General features: G+C 46.9%; 1 protein-coding gene across 3 annotated transcripts in view; it reads left to right on the top strand.

Moving 5' to 3' along the window:
• Nucleotides 1–637: 637 nt before the first annotated feature.
• Nucleotides 638–26,169, top strand: part of SV2B (synaptic vesicle glycoprotein 2B) — a 65,023-nt gene continuing 39,491 nt past the window's right edge. Inside the window, exons 1-2 of one of the 3 annotated variants that reach the window (XM_074917411.1) lie at nt 6,277–6,500; nt 22,186–22,414. The gene's annotated coding sequence lies outside the window, so the exon portion shown is untranslated. Of the gene's footprint in view, nt 836–6,276; nt 6,501–22,185; nt 22,415–26,169 lie in introns of those variants that run through there. The other 2 variants (XM_074917410.1, XM_074917409.1) reach the window with 2 other exon arrangements.

Below are 26,169 nucleotides of genomic sequence, written 5' to 3' on the forward strand. Positions count from 1 at the left end.
TGCTTTGTTCCTCAGTAAGACACCTCCTCGTTTTATCTGGTTATTTCTTTTAATAATACAAAAGGGTTGTGGATAGATTTCCGTGACAGAATACGTTTCACACTGTTGTGTCCACATAGTCTCTTGTAAGCACAAAATTGCATGGACAGTAGGATTTTTCCTGCTGCTGTTCTTCTGGCAGTGGACTCCCAAATTATAAATACAAGGAGATTTTAAACAGAACAGGCTTATCCCACAGTAGGATTATCCCTGGAACATGACACCTTGCCCTCTAGCCATCCCAGGGAGAGGGGTCTTGATGTAGCAGTGGTCTAATATATAAAGTGGAGAGATGAAGGATGCCAGCATAATACCCAGTCATGCTGGGATTCCCTTTTATTTACAGCTAGAAACATTCCTGTATGACAGCAATTTAAAAAAAAAAAATAAATCCCCCATGTAATGGAGAACTCTGCTAGGGAGCTGCAATGTATAGGCACTGGGTTGGATTTTATTACCATGATGAAATTACACAAGCTTCGCCTCTCTCTCTCCCTTTGCCTGCCGTGCAGCTTCTTGCTCTCTCCCCTTCTCTCTGCCTGCCTCCGCACAGTCCCTTCCCACTCGCTCAGCAGCCGGAGCGAGGGAGGCAGGGATACAGGTAGGACAGGCAGCCCTGGGCCCCCTCCCAGCCCCGGGCTGCCTCGGCTGGGATCCCCGGGCTGCATCATTGGCATGCGGCGCCCGGCGGGACTGCATCACTGCTAGAGGAGATGCCAGCGCAGAGCCGCGCCGCACCGCACACCGCGCTGCGCCGCGCAGGCACCAGCACCGCCAACAACTTGGGGTGCCCAAGGTAAGAGCGAGTCGCTCCCTCTGCCTCACTGAAATGGGGTGAGAGGCAGCTGCCGGAGAGCTGGCAGCCTGCGGGGCCTCGGTGCCGAGCGCTGGGCAGTTGGGGAGGCAGCTCCAGGGGCAGGGAGAAGCTCTCTGCAAAATAAAACTAAAACAAAAGACGCCACTGAAAACGGGGATGCTCAAGGGCGCGGAGTCGGTGTCTGAGTTGGGATGAAGCGGTGGGAGCTGTCAGGGACCCTGTCGGCTCAGTGAGACTGGAGGGGTCAGCTCCCCCCGTCACCCGGCCGGGCCGCCCCGGCGCCTGCGGGGCGCGGAGCAGTTGCTGGCTTTAGAGTTTTAACTCGGGCTGAAGCAGCTTTTCAAGCAGTGCTCCCGGTGCGCGTCCGGGTCGCGGTAGGCTGGAGGGGAGGAGAAGGTGTTCGCATGGGGATGGGGCTGCCGTGTGCGTGGTGGCACCCCGGGCGGTGTGGGGGTGTGCGGGTACCCGCGCTGCCAGCACCCATTTTAACTGGCCTCCCTTCACCGTCCTCCCCGCTCTCCAGGAGACCTTACAGGCAGCTAAAGCTACAAGCTGCAGTCAGTCACCTCTGTTAGGAAGGACTAAATGAAGGCACAGAAAGCGATGGTCTGGGGAGCTGGTGAGGCTGTCGCGGGACGCAGTTTGTCAGGCGAGAAGTTCCCCTGCGTGTGTGCATACCTATAGCCTGTAACACGTCCCGATGTACGTCTCTGCAGGGACTATTTTTCTTTCAGAGGACAAGTGTTGTTCATGGGAAATTTTCATTACATGTGTCAAACCGCAGTAATATGATCCATAGCATTAAAAATAATGGGTAGGAACTGGCTCCACAAGGACGTTACTTGTCAGGGATGACCTCCTCTCAGGAAAAAAAAAAAAAAAGGCAAAAAGAAACAACTTGATGATTATAATGTGTAGGTGAGGCGTGGTGCAGTGCTCTGTGAGTGCTGAGGGGAGCCCTCGCTGTGTTTAGGTCCGGCACTTGTAAGCACATACTAGAGTTTAAAGGGGTCTCCTGCCATGGGGAGTTATGGCAGAAATTTCAGGTAGGATGAGAGTAAATCATGTGTCTGACATGGCATGAAAATTGCTGTTTCATTACTCCTCTGGATCCCTGGTGTTATCATTTGGGGGAAGGGAGAGGAAAAGGGTTAATTCTCTGCTTATTTAGCCAGATATTGAATATACAATAATGCTGCACTGATCATCCCAGGGTGAAAGCACTGAGCCAGATGTCTGCTGCTCATTTGGAAATACACTTCAGTGCCTCTGCCCTAACTGACACGTGTCCCTAACACTTCATGCAGTGGGATGCCCATGGTCAGACTGCTCTGTCCTACAGGACAACCTGGAGGAAGGTGTGAGAACAGAGGCAGCAACCAGGGCTTCTTCTGATTCTTCTTCCCAATGGAAAATCCCTCTTCCACTCTCCAGCAGAAAAAGGAGGGGAATGTCTCCCTCCCCTGCAAGGGAGCTGCCATGGGCAGCAGTTACCTACACGGGGGACCTGGGTTTCAAGAGCTACACCAGGTCCTAGTTAGCTCCTGATGTCTGCCCTCTCCAGGGCCTTGCTGTGAAAGGCATGTCCACTGGGATTAGATGAACTCAGCTGGAGATCAGATCTGCAATGACACCTTTGGCTTTCCTGACACAATTTTGCAAACGCATAATGTGAGTGCTGGGGGAACCCTCCCAGAGCATCAAAGCCAGACCCAGAGAGCAGCCGACAGAAGACAGCCTCCCTGTTCAGCTTGCCCAGTTGTGAGAGGTCTGTCCCGTGAAGTAGCTATTTGCACACATTTATGTTCTGGAACATTTTTTAATGAAAGACACTGATACCTGACAACTATCGACTGAAGGAGCCGAGCTGGAGGTGGAAGCCCAGCTTTGATGCCTCCTTGTGCCATGTTCTGATGCAGCTCCTAACCTGCAAGTGCACCGTGGGGTGCTCCCCAAAAGTCAGCCTTGCACATGCAGATGGTCTCTGCAAATCTGGCTGCTTGTCTGCAGATAGGGTGTGAGCGCCAATTTCTGGGAGCACAGAGTGAATGTGAAAAATCCCATGAGGAGAATAAGAGCACATCACCTAGTGTTTGGTACAGGGGGTTTAGTTTCAAAACAGGAATTGATCCAGCCTGTACCTGCAGGGAAAAGGCAAGATGCTAAAGATGCATCCCTTTCTTCCTCGTAATAACCTCTGAGCTGGGAGCATTGCTTTTGGTTAAATGAAGTAGGAGAGATGAAAAGGCAGGAAAATCCCCCATGATCTGTGGTGATGCTGTCCCACCCACACAGCACACTGCTGGACAGAACTTGGTGAGGCAGGTCTGGTTTTTGAGTCACAGCCTGCACTTGATGCAGCATGAGCCCGCCTCCCTTCCTCGCCTGCACTGAGTGCCAGCCCTGCATCCTTCCTCCTCTGCTCAGAGCTGTTGTGGGTGGCGTTTTCCTGGCCTGACCACAAAGTCCAAGGGTTGCTAACAGTCCTGCTGGGGAAGCCAAAACCAGCCTTGAAAATCCTATTCCTGCATCGTCAAGTCAGCAAATTGATTTTCCAGATCATGAGCTGAACCTCTGAAATTATTCTCTTCTGAGAAGATTATGGAATTACTCCTGTGCTAATGAACGTTTTAATGTTATGGTGACTTAAAAAAGTCCCATAAGGGCTTTAACAGCCAAAAAAAAGATACTGTAGGAAAGAGGAGCCTGTGTTGGCTGTGTCAGACCTTGCTTCACCATCTGGGGCAGAGGGGAGGAGGAAGATGACTGAAGCTGAAAAATGAGAGAAGGGTGAGGAGAGATGTGTGGTCTGCCAGGAAGCTGCCAAACCCTTCAAGGATCCCTTCTGCAGCTCCCAGCTTTATCCCTCTTTCTGCAAGGGCAAGCAGGGAAGGTAACACATTGCCTATTGTATTTCCTTTTCAGCAGCTCTCTGGCAAATACCCACCCCCTCCGGCAGCAGGGATAACCCTGCTCCCGGTGACCTGCTGGGAGATCCCCCAGGATGGGCAGCAGTCAGGTCACCATCCCCAGCTCCCTGGGGCAGGCTTCTGCAACCTGCCAGAGGATTATCCAAATTCAGCATTTAGCCTTCTACCCTCCTGATGCATTGCTGTTCATAGTTCAGGACCACGACGCTGGTTTCCAAATACACCGTAAAACAGTACATGCCCTGACCCCACTAAAGGGGTTTGGCGTTTATTATGGAGAAAATATGCTTCTGGGGATGAGTCTGCCACGATCCTGCTGGCTTTCACAGGGCTACAGTCTTGCCTCTGCTTTACTGACTCCCATTTTATTGCATTGTAACTCCATGGGTTAAAAACAGGTTGTCCCAGATTTGACCAAGAGCAGAGTTAACCCCGTAAAAGATGGGACGGAGAAGCAGTGCAGGGAAAACATCTCCAGGCCACATGAGCTGCAGTGCAAGGGGAAGGCTGGCCTATATTTAGGTGAGGGCTCTGCAGAGAATGGGTAATCCTCTTTCCATGAATTATCCAGACTGGGGATTAGACTGCTTTAAACTCCCCCAGGCCTTCCCTGCTGCAGGGGGGCTCAGTGGGAGACAGGGGGGCAATGGCCGGAGGGAGGGAGGTGTGGGCAGGTTGCTGATGACTCATTTGACTGCTGCCAGCCTTCCCAAGTGCTCCGAGAGGTCACTGTGGGCCCAGACGCAGAGTGACACACGAGTGACGTGCAAGGCAAAAGGGAACATTATGGCATCCCAATTAGGAAAGAACACTGAGCTTTAAAAATAATTGTAGAGACGAGGGAGTGTGGCAGCAGGTAGGAGGAGGACAAGAGACCCAAAGCAGCAGTTTTCCAAAGTGTAATATCCTCGCTAGACTTTTTCAAGCTGTTTCTCTAACCAGAAAAAGGGATGCTTTTTGAACTGCAGCTGATACATCTAAGAAGATGCTCCAAACCCACCTGCTTGGGCTGGCTCTGCAAATGTGATTCTGGGGGTGCAAGTCAGGTTCATCTATTTGGAGTGCGAATGGACCACTGTCAATACTCCATTAAAACGTTGAAGGGAGGCCAAAAACATGGCTGAGGGACAGTGAAGGTGTGGGGGGGAGTGGGATGTGAGGAGGGAGGCAGGCTAGATTTGACCACAACCTGAATATTTCACTCACAGTTATGGGGTGAGTGCCCTGTGTGTAAGAAAGACAGGTTTCTGTCCTTTACCTTCTGCATATCTGCTAGAAAAAAGGATTCCTGTCAATAACCTCACATTGGTGACCTGTACGTGCCACAGAGGAGACATTCTTGTCACCCCTACATGTGGATTTTGGGACAAAGCTTTGGTGGGGTAGAAATGAGAAAGGCTTGGCTGTGCCATGCCAGGCTGACACCCAGCTCCACAGGAATGCCAAAGGGGCTCTACCCCCCAGCGTTGAAGGCAGCAAAAAAATGGAGGAACCTTATTCTGAGGCAGGAAAAGTCTTGTCCAGCAGACTGAGATGGCTGATACCACTGATCTTCTGTATCTAGGGTTGTGGTGGCCACCCTTATTCCTGCCCTAATTTCTAGAAACTGGGATACATCTCTAAACTAGTGTGGTTTGTCTTCCTTCACTCTGCTCTCCAGGCTTCAACTAAGAGATCAGCACAGAGTTTTGATTTCACCAATTCTCTTCACATTTTACTGCTGCCTGGATGTCTCCTCACCTTGTCCTGGAGTTACATCCCCCTGGATGCTAACACTGTGGACCCCCCTCCATATGGCTGCCATCCCACAGACTCACTCTGGGCACCCTTGTCTGAACTGCTGAAAACTCAGGTTTATTCATGAGGAAGTGCATCAAAGCACTTTATTTTCCCTGCATTTAAATCAATTTATTCTCTGCTGCTTAACCTACATAACCCAAATCAGGATTTCGACCCTATTGTATTTTGCCCTGCCCGGAACTGGGACAAACTGTAAGCCTCATCCTGCGGTTCAGCATTCCCACTTTTACTCACATCATCTAGAGGATGCCATTCAAATAACTTCAGGGGAGTTTGAGTCGAAGAGGGAATAAATGACTGTTTCCCAACTCTCTCTAGGATGGGAAATACCTTGTATGGCACTGCAGCTCCTGCCTTGCCTGGACACACGGGCAGAGTCAGTGCAAACCCTGGCTTGTTTCTGCCTGCGATGTTAGAGCTAGAAACCACTGGAGAAAGCCTGGATGGAAGAGGGAAAGCAAAGAAGGGAAAGACTGGGGAAAGTCTTTGCCTTTAACGTGAGCTGGTGTCTTTCCTCCGTGTGCTGAACATCCCCAATTTCCTGTTTAACTTAAAGTCAACACATCTGTCACGTTAGCATCTCCCGCTGCCTGGTTCCCCCCAAGCCACCCCCTCCCATCTGCTCTCCCTCCTGCCTCCAGCCTCCCTCCGCTCCCATTGCTCTGTGGCTGGGGGGGGTGTGGTGTGCGTGCGCCTGTGTTTTCTGCTGGCTGATGGACTTTTCCATTGCCAGTGCTTCAGTACCTGGATGCGGTCACAGCGGGATGATCGGCTTGGCTTGCAGAGCATTTACTTCTAATCTCCGGCTTGTGACATCCTAGCAGAAAGGGGAGACCCTTTCAGGAGCGGGTCCACGGGCTAGAAAGAGGGGAAATGGTTGGTGAACGGCTGTGCTGAAATATTTCCTAGTTCTGGTAAGCGATGCTTTTCTCTTTGGTCCCTTTCTGGACAATCAGTCCGGATGCAAAAGTAATAAGCTTTAACGGGGTAAAAAGCATAGAGAGGGGAGCTGAAAGAGAGAGAGAAAAAAAAAAAAAAATTAAGCCCATTTGGTTCGTACAGAAGCTTTTCCAGGGGTCAGTGCTCATCAAAGCAATTTAATTATTATTATCAAGAGGCTGGGAGCCGAGCAGATCAGGCGGTGTGTGTGCCTAGGAGGTTGGAGCAGCTTTCACTGACATGCAGTTTCATAGCCCACTCTGTATCTTGTTTGCTACGTGATTTCCAGCTTGGGCTGGGGCACGTTCGGAGCTCGCGGCCAAGCATCAGTGGTGCTCTCCATGGGGTAGTCCTAGTTGAGCTGCTACCCGAATGCTGTCTTTACTGCCTTAGGTCTTTACTGCAGGAGTTTTGGAAAGCCACTCATGAATTCCTGCCCCTAAGATGATGCATAAAGCCCCTCAACTTTTCTAGCTGATAAACTATCTCCATCATGAAGTCTAACTCCATTTTTCCCTGAAACCAGTCCCCTGGGTGCTGCAAGTAGCTGATATACAGAGGTGCAGATAAAGGTGTTTGGAAGGAAGAGGGTCTAGCTGGACTACACACTGCTGGGACTGTGAGCTTTCTGATGTCCTGGACGTTGTCTTGCTCTAAATGAGAGGTTTGTGAGTCAGTTTATCTCACAGGACTCTCAAAATGGGTGTCCTGCTTCTAAGTCGAGTGACAGCAGAGGTCTTACACTACGGATGAATTTAGGGCCCTTGTTTAAAGAGGATCAGGGAATAATAAACCTAAGAGCAGCCTTCACAATCTGGCTGTATTGAATCTGCAAAGGTCTGTACGTAACATACCTCTGCTGACAAAAAGCAAAGGAAAAATACAATGGTGACGCTCTGGCAACTTTGCTGACAGGTACAAAGCTATGACCTTCTTGCAGACCTCTGTTCCACCCAAAAACTGGGGCAAAATTTGGTTTGAGGACACCAAAACAAATTATTTCTGGATTTATTTAAGACAGGCAAAGTTAAAAACTACTCCTGGAGAACACTGCAGAGATGATTTGTTTATAAAAATATTCCTGTCATGATGTATTCATACAGAAACCTCCACTTGCTAAAAACACATTTCCTACTCTTTGATGTTAGATACCATGACACTTAAAGTGTGGAACTCCGGTTATTGTGCTTATTCTAGAGCAACCTTGAAGTTTCAAGCACCAGTTACATTAAATCTAAAGAAAAAGATCCTTCTGGCCTAAGCAACAAGGTTTGGATTGGATTTTTGTTTCACATGTGTTTCAGGGTGAAAACATTTTGTACCAAATCTGTGTCTAGCGAGTGGAAGGAGCTTTGCGTGACTTGAATCCCAGCACTGTGCAAGAAGGAAGGCGTGTAGAAATTGCCAGATTTGTTGTCCTTGGGGGGGTTGATGATTGTATCTGTGAGGAAATCTTCTTAGAGAGGAGAGCTTTTGCTTCCTCTAATTGAAACACCATTGTTTGTTTCAAAAGGTTGAAAATCCTTCATTCCATGTTTCCTGGGCACCAGAAATTTCTATAAATTGTTTTTCTTGTTAAATTATATTCTAAAACCTGCAGGAATCCTGATGTCAGTTTTGTGTTTGTGTCTGTCTTTTCTCCTGTGTTCAGTCTGAGGTGTTGGCCAGTGATGACTGTGCTTTCCTAGTCCTTGCTGCGGTGCTTCCTGGAAGGGTTAATTTCCCCTGTTTAATTAATGGCTCTGTAATATTTATAAAGAGAAAATCCTCATACCCATCTGTGGTAATTTTGGTACATCTGCCAAGATTAAATTCTAGGGCCAAATGAATATTACAATATGCTAGATGTACAGATTTTTATAGCATCCCAAAGATATTTCCTGAGACATGCTGATTTGATGTTGGGGAAGTGAAGGACACATCCTAAAGTCTGTCTCTGGATGGAAACAGAATTGAATGTGCTACAGAATTAATGAATGTTATGACATTTAATTGAATTTTAGTCTTTTCTCATGGACATTTGCGCTATAAAGAATGGATTTCTCTTGTGAAAAAATCCATTTGGTGAGGGCAGGGAGTCATATGAGATCCTAAATGAAGAATACTCCAGATCATTCCTGTGAAGACACTTGGCATCAGTGTCATTATCTCTTCAAGACAAGGTAATCAAGGAGATGGAAGATGAAACCTTTCCTAGCCAGGGAAAGTTCTACATTATTTGGTTGAAATTGGAATCCAGTCACCTCATGCTTGTCTCTCCAGATTTTTCTTACCACATCTGCTAAATTACCACCAGCTATTTGCGTTTTAAATGAGGGCTTCCTCCCGCACAACCCATCTGCTCAGCCTGTTTGTTCTTCCCGTGCAGTCACGACTTTGTGATCACGTTTATGTCAGTAGAAACACACTGGTGTTGGGGGCAGAAGGAAGAGGGGAACAAGGTGGCCTTGCAGATTCCCTTGGCTGGCTTGAATTCAAAAGAGGAGTTGGGTTAAAAGAGGGGGTAGAACCTCTTATGAAAGAGAATTAAGCCAGGACAAGGGAGTCAGAAACTTCAGGTACCACTTCGAGGACAAATATTCTCTTTTCCTAGTCCTGTCCTAGGGAATCTGTATGATTAGACATCATAGACTCTACCATGTCTAAGGTGACAGAGCTCATCTGGACATGTTCTTGACTGCCTTAATGCAAGGGAGGAAGAAGAAATTAAGGCTTTTCTTGCTTGGAGGTGCCTGAAATGTGAAATTACGGTATTTTAATCTGCTTTATTAAAGTGGAGGGGCTAGAGGGTTTTCAGAGATGTTTTCTTCTCGCCTTGGTGTGACAAACCTGGGGATGTGATTATAGATATAGAGGGATGTGATAAAAATTTGTGAGTGACATGGAGAGACTGAGTCGAGCTGTTAACTACCTCTTCAAGTCCAAGACCCAACATCAGAACTAGCTATCAAAAGCCAGATACAGATCCAAGATGCCTCCACCTGACTGTTCAAATGTGAGGCAGTCCTAGCCCATAATCTAGATTACTGTCTCCATATTATAAGCACTGCTATGGCCAACATGGTTTCCAGACCAGAACTGCCCGACGTCCAACCAGTTTGAATCTATCTGTACCCTTATACAGATAAAACATAGATACTGACGGTGCTTTGTAAGATGCCCCAGAAAAAAAGAAAAACTGGATGTGCTGAGATGTACTCAGCTGTGTTTTCTTCTCCCCACTCTTAAGGGAGGGCATGAGCAGGATAGCTCCCACACCCCACAGCCATGTGGGTCCTGTAGACTGTGTGCCAGAGATTTGGGGTGTCATGACCTGGGTTAGCTCAGCTTATATGACAGTCACTCATGCCTGGTGTGCATCTTCTATAATGAGAAGGATCTATAATGAGGAGAATCGCCCACCCATGGCTGAAAGCAGCAATCTTTTAGGTGGAGCAGAGCAGCCAGGAGAGCAGAATATGTTATATTTAACAGTGGAGAAGCTGGGAAAGAATGAAAAGCAGTCTGTGAGCCCCAAAGCAGTACATTTTACTGAAGAAATTTCTGTTGATGGCCCATGTATGGGCACAACCTTGTGAGAGATGCCCTTTCCCTTCTGCTGCTTTGTTGGAGCTGTTGTCCTGCCTAGGAGAGAGACCAGAACTTTCGTGTGAGGACTGCAGCAGGCCTGATGCTGGGCAGGCTCCTACAGAAGATGCTGCAGGACTGTGCGGCAGCTGGTTCTTGATGATTCAGTGTTTCCAGTTAAACTTGGTGTTTTGCTGTGATTCACGGCAGCTCTCGTGGGAGATGGATTTGCTGGAAGCTGGAACTCATCCACTCCTGACTGGGTGATGGATGGATTTGTTCAAGCTCTGGTTCCAACCGTGCTGCCAGCACAGCGGCTGCCTCCTTGGCCTCCTGTCCTCCTAAACTGGCAGCGAGTAAGAAGAGTGGTGTCCTCAGGACAAGGCAGCCCTGGTATTGCTACCCAGCAGGGCCCTGGACACCATTGCAACACAGAGTTTCCCAGTCCTGGTCTGAAGATGTTCCCTGTGAGGTGTTTTGTAAAATGTGAGAGGGTGAGTAAAATCCCTGCAGGAGCTTTTTGACCATGGGAAAAGTGCTAGGAGAGCCAATCTGCTTCTGCACATGATACGTACGTTTTACACCCCTCTTACTCTCGAGGACTGAACTCCAATACTGCACTGGTGAGCTGAAGGCAGGTTCTCTGTCAAGACACAGGTGGTCACAGCCAGGTCTTGGGACTGCTCCCAACACATCCCTCCAGGCAGCAGGGCAAAACCTGCCTCCTCCATGGGACATATCTGTTGCCCTTTTTGGCAGGCGGTCAGGCTGCTGCAGATTTGCCAGCTTTAACTGCTCTAATTGTTGCAGTTTACAGGTTCCTGACCTCCTGACCCCTTCTTGGGCATGCACAGTGCTCCTGGTGTCAGCCTTCTGCCTTGGCACTCAGAGGTGGTGGTGGTGGCTTCTTTGAGGAACCTCATGTCTGTAGCAGTCCTACAAGTAGTGATGGTCCTCAGACAAGCCTGGTGGCATCGAGTTTTGCAGCTACCATCCTCCTCTGAGGCATATTCCCAGGGGGATTAACACAGTCAGAATATGAGGTTAGAGGCAGATTGAATTGGATGCCTCTATGAGGATGATTGAGGGATTGATTGGTGAGGTTTAGGGGACAAGAATGGAAGTATGCAAAAATACTTCTCCAGCTGTGCTTGGCACAGAGGATCTATTGCCTCTGTGGAGGATGGATAAAAGCTCTTTTACATTTACAATCTATCCTGAGTGGGTGGATCCTGATTTTAGTCTCAGGGCTGTAAATCCATGAAAATAAGCAAAATTCCTCTGGATTTATACCAGAATAAGAGATACATAGGCTAGTATGGAGGGATATGGCACCTCCTAATGTAATAAACACAAAAAATGATCATTCTGCTCTCTGTGAGCAGGGCCCAGGACTCTCTCTACCCTGATAGGTGGGAGGGAGAAGAGATGCTGATTTGGGTTTATGGCTGCTTGGGGCCACAAGAAGTGTGGGCTTTTTACAAAGCCCTGGAACAACTAGGAACTGGTTCTCAAATGCTTTGGCCCACTGCAAGAGAGGAAATATAACCTAATTCCTCTCACCTACTTCCACTGAAGCTCAGAGTGGGCACCACTGAGATCAGCCACTTCTTGGGGGAGTTACATTTCTCCTTCTGCACCCCCAGCACATGCACTCACAGCCCACATTCACAGGTATTTTATCAGGGCTGTCTCATTGCAGGGATCTAGTGTGCATTAATTATGAGCATGTGTGGATGAGGTCTTAAATGATTTATATGTAGACCCAGATTGAGAAATCTCTGTGTTTTCTTCTCCTGATGTGTAGCTGCTGTTGGCAATTAGTCAAGTTTTCCTGGCATTCAGGAGGAGCTGAGGAGCCTTTTCACTTGTGATACAGACCCAAAGTTGCCGGGCTTGGTGGAGGCTGAGCCTCCTTGGTGAGCCAAGGCTAGCTGTGGCCAGCATGGAAGGAGCATGGACCCCATTGCTAGTGGGGCCAGCACATACATGACGAATCCCACCATCATCGCTGCCATTCATTAGTCCTCTGGGGACTGTGGGGATGCTCTGACTTCGGGCCACCCTTGGGAATATGGGGAATGCCTTTTGTATAATCAGAGCCAGAGGATGAGAATCCAGAGCAGACTAATTTTAATTAATCTTGTATTTATTATTTATCACTAATTGAATATGCTTTTGGCGCTTTTTTTCTCCTTTAGATAAGGGTGTTTAGGATTGGTTATTAGTATCTATTGTATAATGCTAGCAAGATAGGATCCTTTGTTCTTAGGAGCTCAGACGCTGCAAATTATCAGAGATGCTGCCTTTGCTGCGGCCGTGCCTGGCGTGGTGCCCGTGGGTGCTGGGCAGCACAGACACCCCCAGCCCAGGGTGCCCAGCAGTTGGGGGAGGGAGAAGCTGGAGCCTCACAGGGCTGCTGGGGAGGGGGCAGGACTCCAGGGATTTGGTAGGAAACACTCCTGGACCATTTCTGACCAGAAGGCATTTGGTATTTTGACACTTACATTTTTGAAAAAGCCACCCATGACCACTGACTAAAGCAGAACCCTTCAGGGGCTCCTTCTTACGGCTTTATTCTAAAGAGACACTTCTTTAGCATTGGGGCTACAAGCAGAGTCTGCATTGCATGCTGCAGAGCCAACCCACTGAAAGATGATGTCCTTTCAACCCCTCTAATCCCCTTAATACACACAGGACAGGCACTAAGGGAATGAGGAAAGTTTAGGAAAAGCCTAAATTTGCCCTCACACACTGCAAGTTCTACAAAGCCTTGTCTGTAGCGAAGATTTACACCCTGTCTGCTTTAAAGCCAGAAGAAAGTGGGAGAGAGCTCAAGCCCTGCTGACTTACAATTACAGGATGCTGAGCACAGCAGTTTCCCAGCCATCAGTAGGAAAGAAAGTAAGATTTACACCTGGAAGGCAGCTGAGAAGTTGGAAGAGAGGAGTGAAAAGGAAGGTGATTCCAAGCCATGCTGTTTGAAAGCTGCCGGGGCTAAAGCAGCAGGCTGAAACGGGGCTTCCGTTTGGCTTTGTACCACAACAAGGGTGCAAAGGAGGTGAATGCTCAGGATGGAGAGAGACTCGGTGAGGATGGGAGCCCTCACCCCCCTCACTCGCTGTGCACCAGGCAGCTGCTGCCAGTCCCTGCTGTTTCAGGCCATGCAGCTGATTAAATATTGAAAGGGTTTGGTTGCTGTTGCTTGAAAGCTTCTGTCTGGATGAAAATGAAGCTATGTGAGGACAAGTTTGTGCTGGTGCAATTTGTCTCTGCTTAAATACGGCTGACCAGAAACAGACCAAAAATAGCTTTGTAGGCTTTAACGTAAAGGCAGCGTTAGGATGTGGGTTTGGGTTACTCCTTATCAGAGCTGAGGTGTGGGAGAGCTCAGGGAGGGGGATATTGCAGATGGGGGTCAGGCTGAGTTATCAGAGAGACCCTTTGGCATTCAGACACCGTTGTGGGTGCTCGGAGGCTGGTTGTGATGGGAGCTAACGCCTGAGGTTTGCATGTTCACACAGCAGCCTTGCTCCAGGCTCACCTCCCACACACCCCCCAGCACCCTGGGAGAGACGGTGATGGATGGAGATGCAGGCAGAGAGAGGGGAGGGAGAAGGGATTTGTGGTGGGTTACAGGATTAGGCAGAGGCAGGAGAAGAGCTGGGATTATGGGTAGGGGACAGAAGTGGATGGAGGGAGATGAAAAGGGTTGATGTTTCTGTGAGGCTGCTTAGAAACAAAGAGAGCTCTATGGAGAATCAGGCACCAGACACTTCAAGGTAACTGAGCAGTGGAAAAAGGAAGCCAAGGCTGGAGGAAGAAGGTCCTTTACGGACCAGTGGCACAGCCAAATCTCAAATATAATAGACAAGAAGAGTTGCCTTCAGGCAACTGACCATTTTTCTGCTCTCTAGTCAGGCCCACTGTTGCACTCTCATCTTCTGAGAGTGCATGGAAGGCGTTTTCCAGCTTGTTAGCTGTACAGAGTCAGGAGCCTCCTAAACTTTATAGCTTGGTGCCTTCCTGACAGAGCACCAAAGGGGCAAGCCTTCATGGTTCCCATCAGTGGTTACTAGAGATTTCCAATCACCCCCCTAATCTTTCAGATAACCTGGGTACTGGATTTACCCATGGAGGTCCCAGAATCACTAGTAATACCCATTTGTGCTTTCATGGGTTTGTACAAAATTGATTCTTTCCTGCATCCAGCCCCAGTGAGGATGCAGCGGTTTCAGTCTCACAGTGGGCTGTGTGCTGCACGGAGTGTCACAGCAGGCAGGGCAGCAGGGCTTGGCCCGAGACATTCAGTCACTTTGGACACTCAGAGAAGACACGTTCGAGCTGGTAAAGAAAGTTCCATTCATTGTCTGAGTGTCCAAAATAGACGTCCAAATCTTCTGTCCTATGACCAAGGGAAAACTGGGAAAATCTCTCTGATCTGGTTACATAGAAATATATCCAGAGAATAGTGATCCACTTCATTTTAATGTTGCTGTAATCTGCGTAGGAGCTGGAGAGTCTGCCTTCAAAGTGCCAGGCCCCCCAGCAGGCAGACAGGCCTGGGGGAAAAGGACAAGCTGGGCACGTAGCTGCTGGTCCCACGGGGTCACGTAGAGGTTTGGGCAGAGAAAGCAGAGGCAGTGGTTCCATCCTTCCTGCAAGGGGGATTTAGTCCTTGCATGGGACTGCATTTGTTTTAATGTATAGTCATCACTGAAAATTGATTTCTGGTTGTTTTCATCTATAAATTCAGTCAAATCTGCTATATTTTTACTTAGTATTTCTAGAGTTTGATGGTAGCATCCCATGGTACAGGAGTCCCGTAGAAACACCTGTGAGTAAATGTATAAGCAAAGCTTTGCTTACTCACAGTCTAAGTGAACTGGACAGTATTTGCAAAACCCATCAAGAAATTCAGCAGCTAATTTTTTTCAGTGGTCAGGAGAAAGGGATCACATTTATCTTTCTTGCTCAGACTAAGGTCTGCAGCAGAATTTGCTATTCACATTTTCATTATTCTTTAGAGCTAATTGAAACTTGATTTCAAAAATTACATTAATCAGTTCAGTTTATAGTAGCCATTGATCACTTCCTAAGTGTTTTTAAATGGTGTTACGTGACAATTGTTAATTGTACTTGATTGGAAGAACATAATCACAACAGGGCTAATGGATGGATTCTCAGCTGAGCGAATCTAGATTAATCTACAGCCCTGAGGTTCTGATCCATAAGTTATTTGAAATCAAATTAAAAATCCAGACTAGTTTTATTAGAATGGGATGTGTGTTTATGGTGAAAGTCATTTGATATAATTTTGGCATTTTTTTTGTTCTTTCAGAGAATCTAGTGTAGCTGTTCGGTTTCAATTATTTTTTCCTAATTGTTATAAAAAAAGTTGTCTTTGCACCGGGAAGTATTCCATCTGGAAGATTTCCAAAACAAAATATTTCCTTTGACATTTAAAAATCAAATTGTGAAACAGATTTTTTGTTCTTGTTAAATTTAGATAAGCTATTTGATTAAAAAACTTCCAGAATTTCCCTCTCTAAACAGTATACTGTAAAATGCAGGACCTGATATTAATTAATTAATTAAGCGTTGTTGAGGTTTTTTGCCTTATACCTGCTATGGAATAATACTATGATTTTGGCAGGCTTACAGCATCTGATACCATGTGGCTCAGCAGAAGTGTGTGACGTGGAGGGAAGAAAACTCAGTCTATTACATCTGTGCTACACAGGTTTTCCCTCAAGTGGGAAATAACACAGGGTCTGCCAACCCCAAAAAGCTGCAATAAAGCTCCACAGAGTTCAGCTCAGAACAGACATTCCCTGAGGATCTTGATCTCCTGTGCATCTTCCTTGCCCAGGACTAGTTGAATGAGAGGATTTTCCCCTTTTGATGCTTTGTAAAGGTAGCAGCCCAGGGCTGTGGGATGAGGGCTCCAGACAGAAGCTGAGCCCTGCTGTGCACAGAGGCTGTGGCACCCAAATTATGAGACATCCTTTGTCTTCTTCCAATTAATAATTCTAGCTGTTGTTCAGCTGCTTTCTGGCTTTCATTCTCTCTTTCTTTCAGTTTAAAGTGCATGGGAGGGACTCTCCATGAAGGGATCTCTCCTGGATGGGAGAGGCTATTGCGGAGGGACGGCTGTGGGAGCGATGGTGTAGGGCTCGGGGCCGTCACCCACAGACATTCCCCTCCCCACCGGGGAGCCGGCGGGTGCTTCAGTGGCCCTTCAACGGCAGCAAAACGAGCAGCTCCTCACCCTGCCTGTACATGGGGCCAAGCGGTGGCAGCTGGTGGATCCCTACCCCGTGGGGGTACAGGGGATAATGGAGCTGCTTCCCTGATTAACTCCGGCAGCGGCTGCTGAGTTAATTAGTGGTCAAATATAGGATGCTGGCAAAACGGCATTACTAATTTGTCCACAAATGCAGCTTGGAGCTGAGTGAGTTTGGGCTGAATTTCATCCTCACCATTAGCAAAAATAATTTTCAATGTCTGTTTCAAAATGCGTGTTCGAGCAGGAGATGCGATGGCTGTTTCCACTGTGAGATTCCATCGTGAGATTCAATCCATGTGAGGTTTCAGTGCACAGTCTTCCTACATGGCTTCATTTTGCACCCACCTGGCCCTGTTTGCCCACGTCTGGACTGCCTTGCCCTTGCCAGGGGTGGTCATACAGGTTTCATCTTCCCACTAGGAAGGGGAATCTTGCTTGCTCCAAGCAAAGGAGATCAGGTAAAGTGTGAGAGGCTCCTGAGAGGTGTCTAGAAGTAATTCATTTAGTGTGGCTTGCTCTGACCAGCCTTGCATGGTTAAAGCATATAAAGGCAGAGATCTCTCAGATCCAGCTCACAGGCAAAGGACAGATGGGATCCGCAAAGCCTTTAGTAATTTCACAGGGAGCAACTGTTCAGGTTTGTATGCACTCAGAGCATGCCAGGGAGCATGCCTGTCCTTGCAGCTGGAAAAGAGCCTTTAACAAATGTTCATTACAATAGTAACCATTTAACCATTGGCTTGTCTCCATGCTAAGATCTGTGCATCAGTGACTCTTTGTTTCCTAGGTAGACAGATGTTTTCTTTGGGGGTGTTACGGAGACTGTGAATGGCTTGGATCAGGATATTGCGTCTGTGCTGTGTCTGCTTTCATCAGATGCTCTTTCTAAAGGACATTGGAGATAACATCTTCTGAGTGGGTGATGGAAAAAAGGTGGAATGAAAAGGGACAAAGGGTGAAAATGGAGTTGCTTGTTCAGATACTGCTCAGTTACTGGGCATGGAGGAGGGTTTTTCTTTTATTCTCAATGATTGCTGAGTCAAGTCTCCATATCAAAGTTTACTGAACAAGCCCTTTCTGCACCTTATGCAAAACATTTCTTGTTTGAAGACAGAGCCAATTACCGTGCATGTATTTACCCAGCTCTAGGAGCCTGCCTAGCTCCTATCTATATTTCATGAATCTTGACACTCCCCGAGGCTTGCCGCACTCTGCTCTGCCTGCAGTGAAGGGCTCAACTGCAAAAGCAACAATGACTCACGAAAAATGCACAAACAGATGAAGCTCCCTGGATTTACCTCCCCTGGATGCCTTGGCCTTATCCCCTTAATGCTGGGTGATATTTGGATGCTCTTTCAGAGCTTGCCAGCAGTCAGGCACGCACAGTAGCCACCGGCTGGTGCTCAGTCTACCTGCTGACATAGAAACCAAGCTGCTTCTCATGCCCTATGCAGGTTGGCAGCCAGTAACAGTACTAAACCCCTCCTGCCATGCTCTGGTGTCTTCTCCATCTTTAATTCATAGAAAGGTTAAAGCAAGGTCTCTTCCATCTTCTGGTTCAGCTGTACAGTCAGTGTGGGGCTCACACTTAACAGGATACTTTGATTTTCAGCAACCGCAGTGATGAAGTTTCTGTCTTTTCCCTTCAGCCCCAGAAATATTGCTGTCAGGAAGCTTTGTCTGAACTTCAGCATCAGTTTGAATTTCAGGCTTTCACATCTGCTGCAAATGCCCCAGCACCTGGCCAAGCTGATGGCTCATTTGGTGTGACTGGGAATAGATCAGCAGCAACGCAGCGCTCCAGCTCACTCCCCTGTTCTACTCCCCACGCAAGACGTCGCCAGCTCTGTCTGAGAAGCAGACAGGGTGGGGTTTTTTGACTCACTGATTGCGCAGAAACTTTCTTTTTATTCCCAGTTGAAATGTCTTTCTGGTCAATTCACACTCTCCTTGTTTTTGCATTCACATCAGATTAAGAGCATTTTTTTCATCCATTTTCTCTTCCACTGCTCTCAACACTGCTGGGTCCAGCTGGACAGTATGAACAGTCCATTTAAACTATCCAGTGAAGCCAATGGGTTAATGTAAAAGAGAAGCTCCCCATCACTCTTTGGAGAACATGCTCCTTCCCTCTGGTCAAACAATATTTATCCAAATATTTTATTCTCAAAAAAGATCTGTTCTGGACAAATCAGAAATGTTTGAGAAGCAAATGTTTCCTTTTGTCTGTTTTCACTGAAAATGACTGAACCCACTGCAGAATTCTGAATCCTTGGGGGAAACCTTGGAAATTTTGAAGAAAAATATTGATTGATCTGAAGAAAAAGTTTAACATCTCTTTTTTTCATAGAAAACTGACTATTTTTTTACCCTTTCTCCCTGCTTTATCTGCCTGGATGAAACAGACAAGCAAAGAGCAGAAAACACTTATTGAAGGTTATTCCACTAGTCTCTAGTAGATTCCCCCATTTACTTGACTCTCAGAATCATGTGGAAGGAACAATGTCTGTTCTTATAAGCAGAGCTGTATTTTTAGAAGGGATGAAGACAATAGACATAAGGTTGTATTTCTTCAAGTGATATGTGGACTTTCCAATGGTGCTCCTCTTTTTTTCTTATTTTTAATTTAGGACTGAAATACGGTGGGTCTTGACTGGTATTTGAAACCAACTGTGCCTATGTGATTTTCTTTATATTGCTTTTATTGTGGAAAGAACAAATGACACATCAGAGTTAAATCTTCAGTCTTTGATAGTGCAGCCTGCTATTCTTCCAGCTGGGATCAAGCCAAAGAAATAATTGTGTTTATCTATGCAATGCATATCTCTGAAATCTGCAGTTCACATTGCTCTGGGATCCAAACCCAGGTGATTTCAATGACAGCTAATAACTGCTGTAATTAGGAACCTAATTAAATATCCTCTGATCTTACCCTTTGCAGAGCTGATCAGCTCAGGGGGCTGATTTGGGTTCTCTATCTCTCTCTTCATAGGGACTCGCTCATATAGTGAGTAAAGCATGGATGATTTTTTTATCATCCTTTGAAGTATTAGATACTGCTCATCAGCATCCCAGAGCTCAATGATGAATAGACCAGCAGCATGAACTGATGTGGCTAGTAAGTTCTTACAAACTATACTAATATGTTTAAAAAAAAAAGAAAAATCAGAGTATGATTGAGCTAGGGAGGAGCCAGGAAAGGCAGGAAGGCTTCACCACCTTCCAGCAGAGAAAGTCAGCAGCGCCTCAACCATCTGTAGCAGCGCAGCAAGCAATTTGTCAGGTTAGTGTTAAAATGACTCTGACAAAGATCTAATCTGTGGCTGGGGGCAGGTGTTGAGGGTACAGAAGGATCAGCAGTTTTGCCCTTACTTGGCAGCTAGGGTTACTCTACCAGAAGAAATCAGCGCTGTCCATGAGCCAAGGGAGCTCTCTGCATGATGTCATGCTGCAGGGAAGCCCTTGCTGCAGAGACCCGCGGGCAGTGCTTCCCTCCTGCAGAGCACAGGAGAGGGGAGAAGCAGACAGAAAAGTCAGGTGAAATTTCCCTGCCTGTACCGTGGTCTGTGTGACCTTGGACTGGCTCTCAGGGAGAGGTGGGCACCCAGATGAGTTGGGTAGAGGTAGACGTCAATCTGGAGGAACAGCACTGAGGCACCCTTGGGATTATAGTGGGTAAACTTCAGGGATGAATTTGTGTTCATGAAGCCCTGCTACGTTTTGCAGTCCACTGTATGGAGCAGCCTGCTTGTGGTGGCCATCCCTGTCTGACCCCAGGGGAGTTCCCCTAGACTTTGTAACAGTCAGACACGAAGCAGCAGGCTGGGGACCCTTGGAGAGAAACATTTTCTCAGTTTCCAGAAAGTGAGGAGGCTAATTTCTATAAGAGCGGGTGGAGTTAGTTCCCAGAGAAAATCCTTCTCACTTCACAATAAAATTTCAGGGTACATTGCTCGCAAACAGAAAATGTCTGCAATCTTCTCAACCCTGCATCAAACTTCGGTACCCCAAATTCAGGTTTTGTGCAGCTGGTGTTGAACAGAGACCTCCTGCAGAGCCTGGATCTCCACCAGCCTTGGAAAGAGAGTCTTGATGAGGACAGCTGGGCAGGTGACACTCAGCAAGCAGGTAAAGCTGTCACTTGCACTTTGTAGAGGATGGACACTGCTGTTAGCCACCAACTTTTATGAGAGATATAGCTTTACTAAAAACAAAACAAGTGTGATGGGCCAAATGCCTCACCTGGAGAACCCTGGCTTGGGTTAGTCTGGAGGTGTAGTGTGGGTTGACCTGGTTTTTTGCTCTCCAGCCCTGCAGAAAAAAATATTGTATCTGGATCAGACTTGCACAGCAGTGCATGGCAAATAGGAAGCAGGGAGCTGTGAATATCCATGTGTCGTGCTGGGCAGCATATGGCCCATGAGCGCCTCTGCTAAGGGCCATGGGCCAGCCCCAAAGGAAAACCTGGGCACCAGCACTGCAAAGCATGGAGGTCTGGGCAGGACCCAGTCCCGGTCATGGCTTATTAGTAACTATGGAAGCTCCTGCTATTCGAGGCATGTCTGATCCTTCGCTTCTCACAGGGAAGCAAGAAATGTGTTTTATTTGGAAATAAAAGGCCCTTCCACAGACCAGTTTTAAACCCCATCTCATCCCCATCGCAGCAGCAAACCCATTGACTGTTGAATACAGTCAGACGGCACTTGGCCCTCTTCCAGCACTGAGCTTAAAACAAGACAGACGTGTCAATGCCTTTTGCCCACAACTCTGTGCCCATCATTAGATCCATTTGTGGTTCTCACATGTGCAGGAACTGCAGAGGCTTGGAGCTGTCCTTGTTCCATATTCTTTGCCTGGATTCCTCATATCTACACCTTTCAGGAGAAAGTTAATGAGTGAATTTAGCTTTCAGGCAAAGCACCAACGTTACAGCCCTGAAAACCAACCTCCTCTATACCACAAGCGTACCAGTTTCCCCAAGCAACAGCCTTTTGGCTGCCTTTGTCCAGCAACGACATTGTCTGCCTCTGTTCCCAAGCATCTCACAGCATATTTGGGAGGTAGAAAGCACTCAATCCCATTCCCAAAACGGGAAATAGAGGCAGAGACAGCAGTCACACAGAGCCTCACAAAAATTCTGTTGCAGAGAAAGAACTCACTATATAAAATGCCCAGAATTGATATGTTAATCATGGGTCCATATTCCTACTCTTACCATCACTTCACTCCAGGGATCTCATTCAAGCAAGAGGGGAACTGGTCAGCTCTTGCCCCTTTTGCTTAGCTTGCAGCAGCGGGATCTGTGGCTTCAGTGCTCTGGATGCTTGTTCCTGGGTAAGCAGAAAGATTTTGCAACCACTAGCAGATTTTGCATTTGTCACTAGAGTGCCATCAGAAAGCAGCCTTTTTCCCTAGCCAGTCTGAGTTAGATGAAAGGTTCGATATCCACCCGCCGTCTGTGGGCCATTCTCTGGCTCCCTGTCAAGTAAGTCTGATGTTACACTTTGATAAATAACTTTTGATCATCATCTCCTTCTTGCCACTTTCTTCACCTGGGATATTCTATCTCTCCCCCCTGAAGAAGCACTAGCATGAGCTGCCTTGAAGTATTTGTTATCCCCTTGAAATTTGCCAGCTAATCCCCCCAGGCTCGTCATCTGAAGGACACCTGCTCTCACACTCCATTCTTGCCTGCCTTCTCCCGTATATCATCCAGGATTCCTGCTTCTAGCGAAAGTCTTGAATTTATTTTATCTTAGGTTTACTTAGGCTGTGATAGACTGTACTTCTCTCTTCCCCCTCAGGAGCAGAAGCCATTTGCTGCGGTAGCACTGTCTTCTGAAGTCATTTCTCTGTGAATAGTCCCAACGCAGCTGGTCAAGAGAAAGCCATTTGTCAGCCTTCTTATTACTGCTACCCAGGATTGACCACCCAGGGAACCCTCTAGCCTGAGATCCCCTCTCTGACTGTGGGCACCAGCAAATACACCAAAGAAACTCCTCAGTGGACAGCTATGGAATAGCCTACACCAGGGTAAAGTTGTCTTGATATTTGCCTGATGTCTTGGAGAAGGACTTTTTTCTCCCAGTAGAAAAAATGGTTGTAGAAACTCAAATGAAACTCATTTTCTCCTTACCCTTAAATAGATCCAGTCCCTACTTTCAATGCTGCCAAGGCCTTGCCTTTTATTCCCAGGAGTCCCACACGTTGGCGTGTAGGTAAGGATTTCCTTGTGCAGGATTTCAATCTCTTGCCTTTCAAATTTCCTGAATGTCCTTTCACCTGCTATTATGAGGCCACAAGTAAGTCCAGCTCATTTACTGTTTTAGGACAGAGAGGCTGATTTTTACCTTTTCTTCCCTATTGCTAGCAAACAGAGCCCACACAAGGGGTAAGGAAGGCAAATACTGCATGGAGACCCCTTACCAAGCCTGCTGCCTCATCATGCCTTCCCTCCCACCTGATAAAGGGCTCGGGTGCGTGCTGATCTGGCAGCTGCTTGGCCACCAGTGCCATCTGCCAGCGGGTGGCTTCACCCAGTCCCGAGAAGACATCTTGGGGAAGCATTGCCAACTGAATTGGGTTTGAAGGGAGGAACGAAAACAGAGCTCTGCGCAGCGGTGCAGGACATGATCTCTAAAGCTAGGTGGGGATGAATAGTATCAAAAGTAGGAGTAAGTGTGATCAACACATTTCAGGCTGCACTGGGCTGCAGACTCTGCCAAATTGAGGAGTTCTCCTGTGAGTACTGGGGAGATCAGGAGCTAAAGGAAAGCCCGTGCTCTCTGATTCTCCTCATCTGCTCATCAGAAGCCAGGTGGAAGGACACTGCTGTGTGGAGAGTTGGCAATAGGTGTACTCAAAGCCCAAATGCTGGCAGGCAGTCCCTTGCATAGTTTTCAAGAGCAGCTTTCCATGCTCTTTAAGGCCTGTTGTGCCTGGCTCTGCAGCACACAGAGCATGGCCAGGTCTCCTGAATCTCAAGACTATCAAAATAACAATCAAAAAGGACAAGCAGTCAAAATGGACCTGGGGAGCCTGGCGAGGTTTGCTTTTAGCATGTCAGGACCTGGACTGAAAGCTGGGTAATAACACGCTGACAGATGAAATCTTCAGAAGGGGCCAAGTGCAGCTGCCCACCCCAATCCCACAACACACCTGCTGACAAGAGCCATGCTCCAGCTGAGGGTTAGAGAGGCATGAAGGGGAAAGAGTGTCCCAGTGCCAAATAACATTTTTGCAAGCAGTCTAAGGAGAAGTGGAGGCCAGCTAACTCTGTGGGAGCAGACGGCCACTGAGCAGGCACAGCCTTGAGTCCTTGTCTGTTGGTGACATGTACCAGCGTACACGGTGACAGCAGTGGTGGGATACACTATGTCCCTGACTTCCAGCAGGGAGGAAGATGCCAAGTTCCTTAATGCTTAATTCTTGTTAAAAGACGTATTCTTCCATTAAATTCACTTCCAAAGAGATTGCAGCTGAAATTTCTGCTATACAGTCTCTTGGCAGGCTTGAGCTGGGTCAAAGAGACTGGGCTTTGGGGGAGGGCAGAGGGATTCCCCTCATTTCACTGTATGCAGTCAGGAGCACGCTTGGACCAGGGACAATGAGGGCCAGTCCCCAGGTCACAAGGTACCTGCCCTCCCCTCCATGGATGCCAGAGCAGCTCCTTTGCATGGGGATGACAGAGTTTCAGGATCTTTCTCCATTGCCTTTCCATTTTTAGAGTCTGATGACTATTAGTGTCTTTAGCATGTCATCTTTGTTTGGGTAGAGCGGAAATGAGAAGAACAGAAGGACAGCTATGAAACAGGACATAAGTACTATTGATTCTGGTTAGAAACAGCACATTGGAGGTCATTCAAGCAGACTCTGTCCTTGTGAGGATAATTTTGAAATCACAGTGGTTTTGGCAAAGACAGTCTGAAGTCTAGAAAGTTGAACTTTTGAGCTCTCCATCAGTGGTTACAAGTTTTACTTTTCAGTTAAGCATGTGTTTTCCCTACACAATACAGCTATTTGACCTAAGAGTAACTGAATGTCTTCTCTAAGGTTAATCGAGCCATTTGTGCCATTACAGAAAACTACAGTAGAGTTCCTGATGCTGCCCAAGACATTAAGCCATCTTTCCTCTAACCAAACCTGTCTGAGTCCTGACAAATGACTGCACGGACATGTGTTTTTTTCAAACTGTTTTCTTACCCTTTTCATATTTTACGGAAGAATTACAGGTAAAACATAAGCAGAAGTAGCCTGAATTCAACTCTCCTGGCATAAATTACACTGACGGCAATTTAACTTTAACTCCCATCTGTACTGTCGCGTCCCTACCCACAAGCATGAGTCACACTAAGCAATAAATAATAGCTAAATCCTTCTCCTGCCTTGACAGGTGATTTTGAGGATTTTCTCTCTGCGTATACATGAGCTATGGTGCTATAGCCTGATGTATTGTAGCTATTAATTTTGGGAAATGAAGCTTTTTGATCATTAATGTCCAACCTGAACACAAGAATTTACTAAGCTGTTTGGGAGGCAAATGCAAAGCCTTCTCATAGCTATGAAGTGTTTTTTTTTTTTTTCCTCCCTTTTACTGGCTGAAGGCAACACTGGTTTCCAAGACTAGGTACTCCAGCTACTGCTGTGCCTTCTCCTCTCTCTTTCTGACCTTCACCTCTTTCTGACCTTCACCCTCCCACCCCCTGCCTTGTCCTACCTCCTTTGCTATATCTCATGCTCTGCTGTTGCTTTCTCTCGTTCTTTGGCTCCTGCAGTATCTGCTCCTTGTTTCAGTGGTTTCCTCCTTTACCTCTCCAACAGAGGCACAAACATCATTTCAGAGGACTGTGAGACAGCAGATGACCCATAGCACAGCTGAGAACCACGTGACTTTGGGCTGTCAAGATACTGCCCAAGCTTAAGGCTCTGCATAAATGAGCTGCTCTTGCAGAAAGCTATCCTAAAGACTCCTGCAGGAACAAGAAAGGAATATGGGATGCTTGGGAAAAACCACTGCCAAGCAACCCACCTTTCCATAATGTTAGGGGGCCCACTACATGTGCTCAAATTAGCTGTACACTTCTGCTGTATAGTGCAAAAAAACCCACCAGGGCCTATTTTGTGTTGAAAGTCTCCATATGGGTATAAAACAGTAAAAATGTAATGTTGCTATATGTGAGGTCTTATGTTACTGTTAAGTCAGTGCCAGCATATTCCAGGCCCTATAACAATTTTAGTTTGTGCATCTAGTCAATGAAAAAACCCAAATCTATTTTTGTGATTTTCTGCAAGATGCTTGCTTCGAAAGCAGGTTCTCGGAATCTGAGATATTCAAGGTGCAGCCTCCTAGCTAAGGCTTTGCAAATTGCCTTCGTACAGAAGAAAACATCACTTTGTGGGTATGTTTTGCTTGTGCTGCAGTGATATGTGATGCGGATAGTGAATTTGATAGCCAGATAATGGAATCTGTTGAATGATCATGGATGCTACAAAGTTCAGGTCGCCTCAGTAATGTTTCATATCCAAAAAATGGTCAAACTAATCATAATGCTATGAAAATGAATGGAGAAAAAGCAATTACTCCAGTATTTTCCCAGCTATATAACCTTGAAAGGAGTCTCAGAGTGAACACCTCTTTAAATCTGCTGCTGCTTGCACTTGTATTTCTCCACAGGCAAGGTGCATAATGAACAGTGCATTTGCAATTTTAAAAGCTCTTGTGGCCACAAAACAATTGTATTGGAGGGTTTACACAGGAAAAAAGAAAAAAAAAAAAAAAGGCTGAATTT

The sequence above is a fragment of the Athene noctua genome, chromosome 13 (genome assembly GCF_965140245.1).
Source record: "Athene noctua chromosome 13, bAthNoc1.hap1.1, whole genome shotgun sequence".
Lineage (NCBI taxonomy): Eukaryota > Metazoa > Chordata > Aves > Strigiformes > Strigidae > Athene > Athene noctua.